The sequence below is a fragment of the Benincasa hispida genome, chromosome 5 (genome assembly GCF_027475165.1).
Source record: "Benincasa hispida cultivar pf3 chromosome 5, pf3_genome.v1.1, whole genome shotgun sequence".
NCBI classification, from domain to species: domain Eukaryota; kingdom Viridiplantae; phylum Streptophyta; class Magnoliopsida; order Cucurbitales; family Cucurbitaceae; genus Benincasa; species Benincasa hispida.
Window position 1 is genome coordinate 25266541 of NC_143482.1, and position 6589 is coordinate 25273129.

Sequence of the window (6589 nt, forward strand, 5' to 3'; positions counted from 1 at the left end):
GAATTAATTTAATTAATTCCAACAATTGTTTCCAAAAGTATTTCAACAAAAAATCCTGCAATCCAATGTATTGCTATTCTATATATACTTGTATTAACTTGATTGTCCTTCCAAGGCTTATGAGAGGAGACTTTCCTTATTCATCTTCAGGTCTAGTATATTGATGTAAGTAAGCATTGAACCGTATACAAAATATTTCTCCCTTCATGATGTTGATCACCGACAACATCCAATGGTCCTGCATATTCATTGGAGAAGTCTACATCACATGAGAAAATAAGCTCAAACATTCAACATATTCAACAACTGTTCGCATTTCTTTCACTTTTTACGGTTTGTTATTGTAACTACTTGTATAAGAAAATAGTATAAGTACTAATCATTTACAAATTTCGTAGCATACAATATACAAAAAGGCTTCAAGAAAGTTTGAAATATGTAAAAAGAAAAGCTGTGACTTAGCTCTTGAATAAGATCTCTTCTCGTTCCTGTGGATATAGACATCATTTGCCGAACCACGTATATCGTTGTTTAGAACTCTTCTTCCTCCTTTCTTCTACAAGATTGCATGCTCTTTATCACCGATTGTTTACTCAAGCAGTCGCACGAAAAAAACAGAAAATATTAGGGTTAGATGAAGCTCTACAATATCAAAAGAGAGAACAAGAGTGACAAAGAAATTAATTCTATAAAATCCCATCAGAATAAAAGTTTTAATTTCACTTCCATCAGGCAAGGGTTAGTGGAGCAAACCACATGAAGCACATCGCTGGAAGTTTGTGGACAAACAATAGCCAAGAACTCTATCAAACCAAATTCATTTTGGGGAAAAATTCTTGGACTCACGAATTGGATCAACAAAGCAGGGCCACAGTATTCATCATTTGGGCTTTTAATATTCATTCAACAAGAAGCAGGCCCAACAAAGTGGTATCAAAGCAAAAGACTTACAAGATTGCAGTTCTTAAAGATTCAAGATTCAAGTTTTTCATTCAAATATGTCAGTAGCAAGATTCGAAGTAGAGAAATTTGATGGCAAAGGAGATTTTGGCCTGTAGAAGGCCAAAATCAAGGCAATTCTCGATTAGCAGAAAGCTCACAGAGCCCTCCTTGAGCCATCATCACTCCCTGCCACTGTGACAGCCCAAGAAAAAGAAGACTGGGAGCTTGCAGCTTATGGTACGTTGGTTCTAAACCTTAGTGACAGTGTCCTTAAACAAGTTTTAGATCAAGAAACTGCCTATAGGATATGGACTAAACTAGAAGAGTTATATGCTACTAAAGATCTTCCTAGTAAGATGTACCTTAGGGAGAAATTCTTTACATTTAAAATGGATTCATAAAAAACTTCAACTGATAATTTAGATGAGTTCAAGAAAATTGTTGCTGAATTTAAAACTCTGGCAGAAAAACTTGGTAATGAAAATGAGGCCTATATGCTTCTAAACTTTTTACCTAAACCCTATAAAGAAATTAAAGATGCTCTAAAATATGGAAGGGACAGTATAAATACAAATACTATAATTTCAGCCCTAAGAACTAGAGAGCTGTTACAGATTGATAGATAGGATCATCCTAGTGGTGAAGGATTATTTGCTAAAGGAAACTTCAAACAAAATCATTCAAAGGACAGAAAAGCACATAACTCAGATGATAATAAGTCTAAACAAAAAAGAAAATGTAAGTTTTGCAAAAAGAAAGGACATTTAATCAAAGACTATTTTTATCCTAAAAAGAAAGAACCAAGAGAAAGAAAAGGAGTCAAAAAGCAAATAGCCCAAAGCATCTGTTCTAGAAGGCTCCTTTATCTACTCAAATGCATTAGCCTCAACTTTAGACAAATCCAACCATGTAAATCCTCTAGAAAAAAATGATTGGGTCCTGGATTTTTTATGCACCTAACACATGACCTCGATGAGACCGTGGATCAACACCTTTAAAGAAATTGAAGGAGAAATGATGTATATGGGAAACAACTAAGGTTGTATGATAGAAGGCATTGGCTCTATTTCCATTAAACTTAAGGACGAAACTATTAAACTCCTTAGGAATGTGAGATATGTTCCACTTCTTAAGAGAAATCTAATCTCCTTAGGTATGCTTGGTGCAATTGAGTGTGAGTACATAGATAAAGGAGGAAACCTTGAGGTACTAAAGGATTATAAGATGATATTAGTTGGGGAAAAGATAAATGACTTATTTGTGGTCAAAGGAGTTGAAATGATGATAGGGGCATATGTTGCCACCACAAATGAGATCACAGAGGCTGATGTCTGGCACAAAAGATTATCTCACATTAGTACTAAAGGCCTAGAAGTCCTATCTAAACAAGGGATTCTACCTAAAGGTCTATCAGAAAATCTAATATTTTGCGAACACTGTGTTTTAGGAAAAGCCACAAGGAAAAGTTTCACTAAAGTACAACACACCACAAAAGCTATCCTAGATTATATACACTCTGACCTATGGGATCCAGCTCCGACACCTAGCCTAAGTGGCTCAAAGTATTTACTTTCTTTTACTGATGACTTCTCTAGAAAAAGTTGGGTTTACTTCCTTAAAACTAAAGACCAAGTGTTTGATAGGTTTAAGGAATGGAAACTCATGATAGAGAAGCAAACTTCTAAAGAAAATAAATACCTACGAACTGACAATGGATTGGAATTTTGTAATGAAGAGTTTAACAAATTATGTAAAGAAACAAGAATAACTAGGCATAAGACTGTTAGATTCACTCCTCAACATAATGGAGTATTTGAAAAACTAAAAACAGTCATGGAAAGGGTTAGATGTCTTCTCTCAAATGCAATCCTTAGTGAAAAATATTGGACTGAGGCAGCAAGCTATACTGTGTACAACTTAAATAGGTGTTTTCATTCCTCCCTAAACTTTCTAACTCCTGAAGAAAAATGGACCACACATCTACCTAACCTAGAAAATCTAAGGGCATTTAGATGTATTGGCTATATTCACCAAAATCAGGGGAAACTAAAGTCTAGGGCGGTAAAGTGTATGTTTGTTGGGTTTTTAGAAGGTGTCACTTTCAGGAAAAAAAAAAAAAAAGAAGAAGATGTTTATGCAAAAAGAAAAGACAACTTATGAAGTTCCTAATAGCCCTAATACTGCTAGGATTGAGTTTTCCTCTTCTTCTTCTTCAGTTTCAATAGGAGGGTTATGGCTAGTGGAAGAATCTAGAAGAGGTTATCTATATGGTTCAACCTATAGGGTTTGAAGAAAGAGGGAAGGAAGACCTATACTGTCTGCTAAAAAAATCTATATATGGTCTTAAAAAATCCCCTAGATTCTGGTACAGAAGGTTTAATGATTACATAGAGAGTATTAGATTTCAAAGAAGTTCCTACGATAATTGTTCTTATATTAATTTAACTACCTATAAGTACAAAGTCTATCTACAACTCTATGTTGAAGATATGCTACTAGCAGGGAAATCTAAGGAGGATACTTCATGTTAAAAATCTCCTAAAGAGAGAATTTGACACGAAGGATCTGGGTGAGTCTAAAATGATCATTGGGATTGAAATTCAAAGAGACAGGGCTTCCTTAACTTTAACCATTAGTCAATTAAGCTACTGTGAAAAAGTAATTAACAGATTTAATATGTCTAATGCAAAACTAGTCACTATACCTATTGCTAGTCATTTTAAACTTTCCTCAGAAAATTCAACAAAAGAAACAAACATAAATTTGACTCAAATGTAATCAATTCCATACCATCAAGCAGTAGGGAGTCTAATGTACCTAATGATATCTACTAGACCAGACCTATCATACAGCACTAGGTTATCTATTCTTATTTGGTCCTAATTTTTTGTGTTGAAAAGCAAATTTACAGTCAATCACAATATTGTCAACCACAAAAGCAATGTACATGGCTTTATCAGAAGCAATAAAAGAAGCATTGTGGTTTAAGGGGTTGATGAAGGACTTTGGTATTAATCAAACAGTAGTAAAGATCTACTGTGATAACCAAAGTTCCATTCACCTATCCAAAACCCTCAATATCATTCAAGGACCAAACACATAGATATTAAATATCACTTTGTAAGAGACAGAAGAGAGAAAGGAGAAGTCAAAGTGCTTAAAGTTCATACCATTGAAAATGCAACAGACATGCTTACCAAAACTATGTCCAAACTCAAGCTAGAAAACTGTTTTGGTCAGATCGGCTTCCAACTTCTTGAAAAAGGGTGAAGACATGTCAAATCTGGAAGGAGAATAACTTGCATGTTAAGCTTAAGGTGGTGATTTGAAGAAAATAAGCTCAAACATTCAACATATTCAACAACTGTTCACATTTCTTTAACTTTTTACAATTTTTTATTGTAACTATTTGTATCAGAAAATAGTATAAGTACTCATCATTTATAAATTTCGTAGCATACAATATACAAAAAGGCTTCAAGAAAGCTTGAAATATGTAAAAAAAAAAAAATGTGACTTAGCTCTTGAATAAGTTCTCTTCTCCTTCTCGTGGATGTAGGCATCATTTGTCGTACCACGTATATCGTTGTGTAGAACTCCTGTTCCTCCTTTCTTCTACAAGATTGCATGCTCTTTATCGCTGGTCGTTTACTCAAGCAGTCGCACAAAAAAAAAAAAAAAAGATTAGGGTTAGAAGAATCTCTACAATATCGAAAGAGAGAACGAAAGTGAGAAAGAAATTAATTCTGTAAAATCCCATCAGGATAAATGTTTTCATTTCACTTCCATTAGGCAAGGGTTAGTGGAGCAACCACGTGGAGCATATCAACTGGAAGTTTGTAGACAAACAATAGCCAAGAAATGTACCAAACCAAATTCATTTTGGGTTAAAATTCTTGGACTCATGAATTGGATCAGCAAAGCAGGGCCATAGTATTCATCATTTGGTCTTTTAATATTCATTCAACAAGAAGCAGGCCCAACATCACATCAAAAAGCTTGTAGTCTTTATACACCCAAAAAACTATAGTCCATGTAGGATTGATTGGCCTCCCAAATAGATTTCGCCGCATTGAATCGACGTCTAACGATCTGCCTGTTATCACTGCACTTATCGTTACCGATTGACCCTAAACAAAAACGGTAATGATAAAAGACAATGATATGCAGAAAATATCACTTGATAACATAGGCATTAATATCAATCGGCCACACAAGTGATAAATACAATGATACCAAACAATGTCGTACATGCAAAGTACCTAATGACATCCAAATGGAATACAAATTGAAGAAAATTGCAAGACATATAAAGATTTTTTAAGCCCTAAACAAACAATGATGAACAAAAAATGGGAGTTGGACTGAAGAGTGAAATGAATGGTTAATGAAGTACAATAACTTGAAATGTTATACTTGTTGGTGATTGAACGGTCGGATGATGAGGAAAAGAATGAGAGAATTAAATAGTCAAGATATTTAAAAAAATTTAGTGCTTGCGAACTTGATGGTGCCACCGTTGTTGGGTCTAAATTTGTTTAAACACTAAGCGTAGTTTTGTAATATTATGTTATGCGTTCAATTACAAGTGCAAGCATAACTTCAATCGTAATCAGATTACCAAAATGACTTAATAAATATGATCAAAATAAATTCAATTACGTTCAACATTGAGACTCATTACGATTGATCCATAAAAGGAATTTCATTACAATTACATCAATTTTGTATATGAATTGGTAAACATGGCGTAGACTCATATAAAATATTTATGTCATATAAGAAAAACAATTTTTTATACCCATTTTTGTCCCAAGATGTTATTTTTGGCTAAAATCTTATTGTTTTTTTAGCTCTATCCGTTCTATCCTTATTTTGTGTCCATCGTGCTCTTTGTGAAAAAAAAAAAATTAAGATGTTCGGTCGGTTACATTATCTTTATTTAATTCACGTAGTTTACGTAATTAAAATTTGTGACAGGATAAAAGAAAATTCTAATTAAAAAAAATTGAATTATTTTTTTACAAGAGAGGACTATTGAAGGCTGAAGCGAGATGTGGCAGAAGGGAGAAATTTTTGGTATATGAAAGTGGGAGAAAATGTTATAACCATCAATCACTTTCTCCGTTGACTGACCAACTGTGGAAGAAAATCGCCTAATCTCATCAATCATTCAAATATCCATCGGAGTCAAAAAATTATATTAACTCTATTCGCTGCCACTGAAAGCTATCCAATTTTTTAATAAGGAAAAAAAAAATGAAGCTTATAAAACACTCTTTTTAAATTTCTTATTTTGTTAAATATTTTTTATCAATATTTAAAAAACTAATGCGAAATTTTGAACACTAAAATGAAAAAGTAAGTTGTAAAAGTTTTTTTCATTTTTTAATTTGATTAATAATTCAACTCTTGATAAATAAAATATGTTTAATTGTAAAAAAAAAATTACTAAATGACAACTTAGTTTTGTCGGGTCAACTTGAAGCTGGATCGAAGAGATTGAGTTTGAGTTGGATGATACAATACAACTACAACCGGATAAGTTTGAACGAGTCAATATGTTTTTGAAAGTCAACGAAAGAGCCAGCAGAAGTAGGAATAGATTGAATGCAAAACAAAAATCCTTGGTTGAAAAACCAGAAAA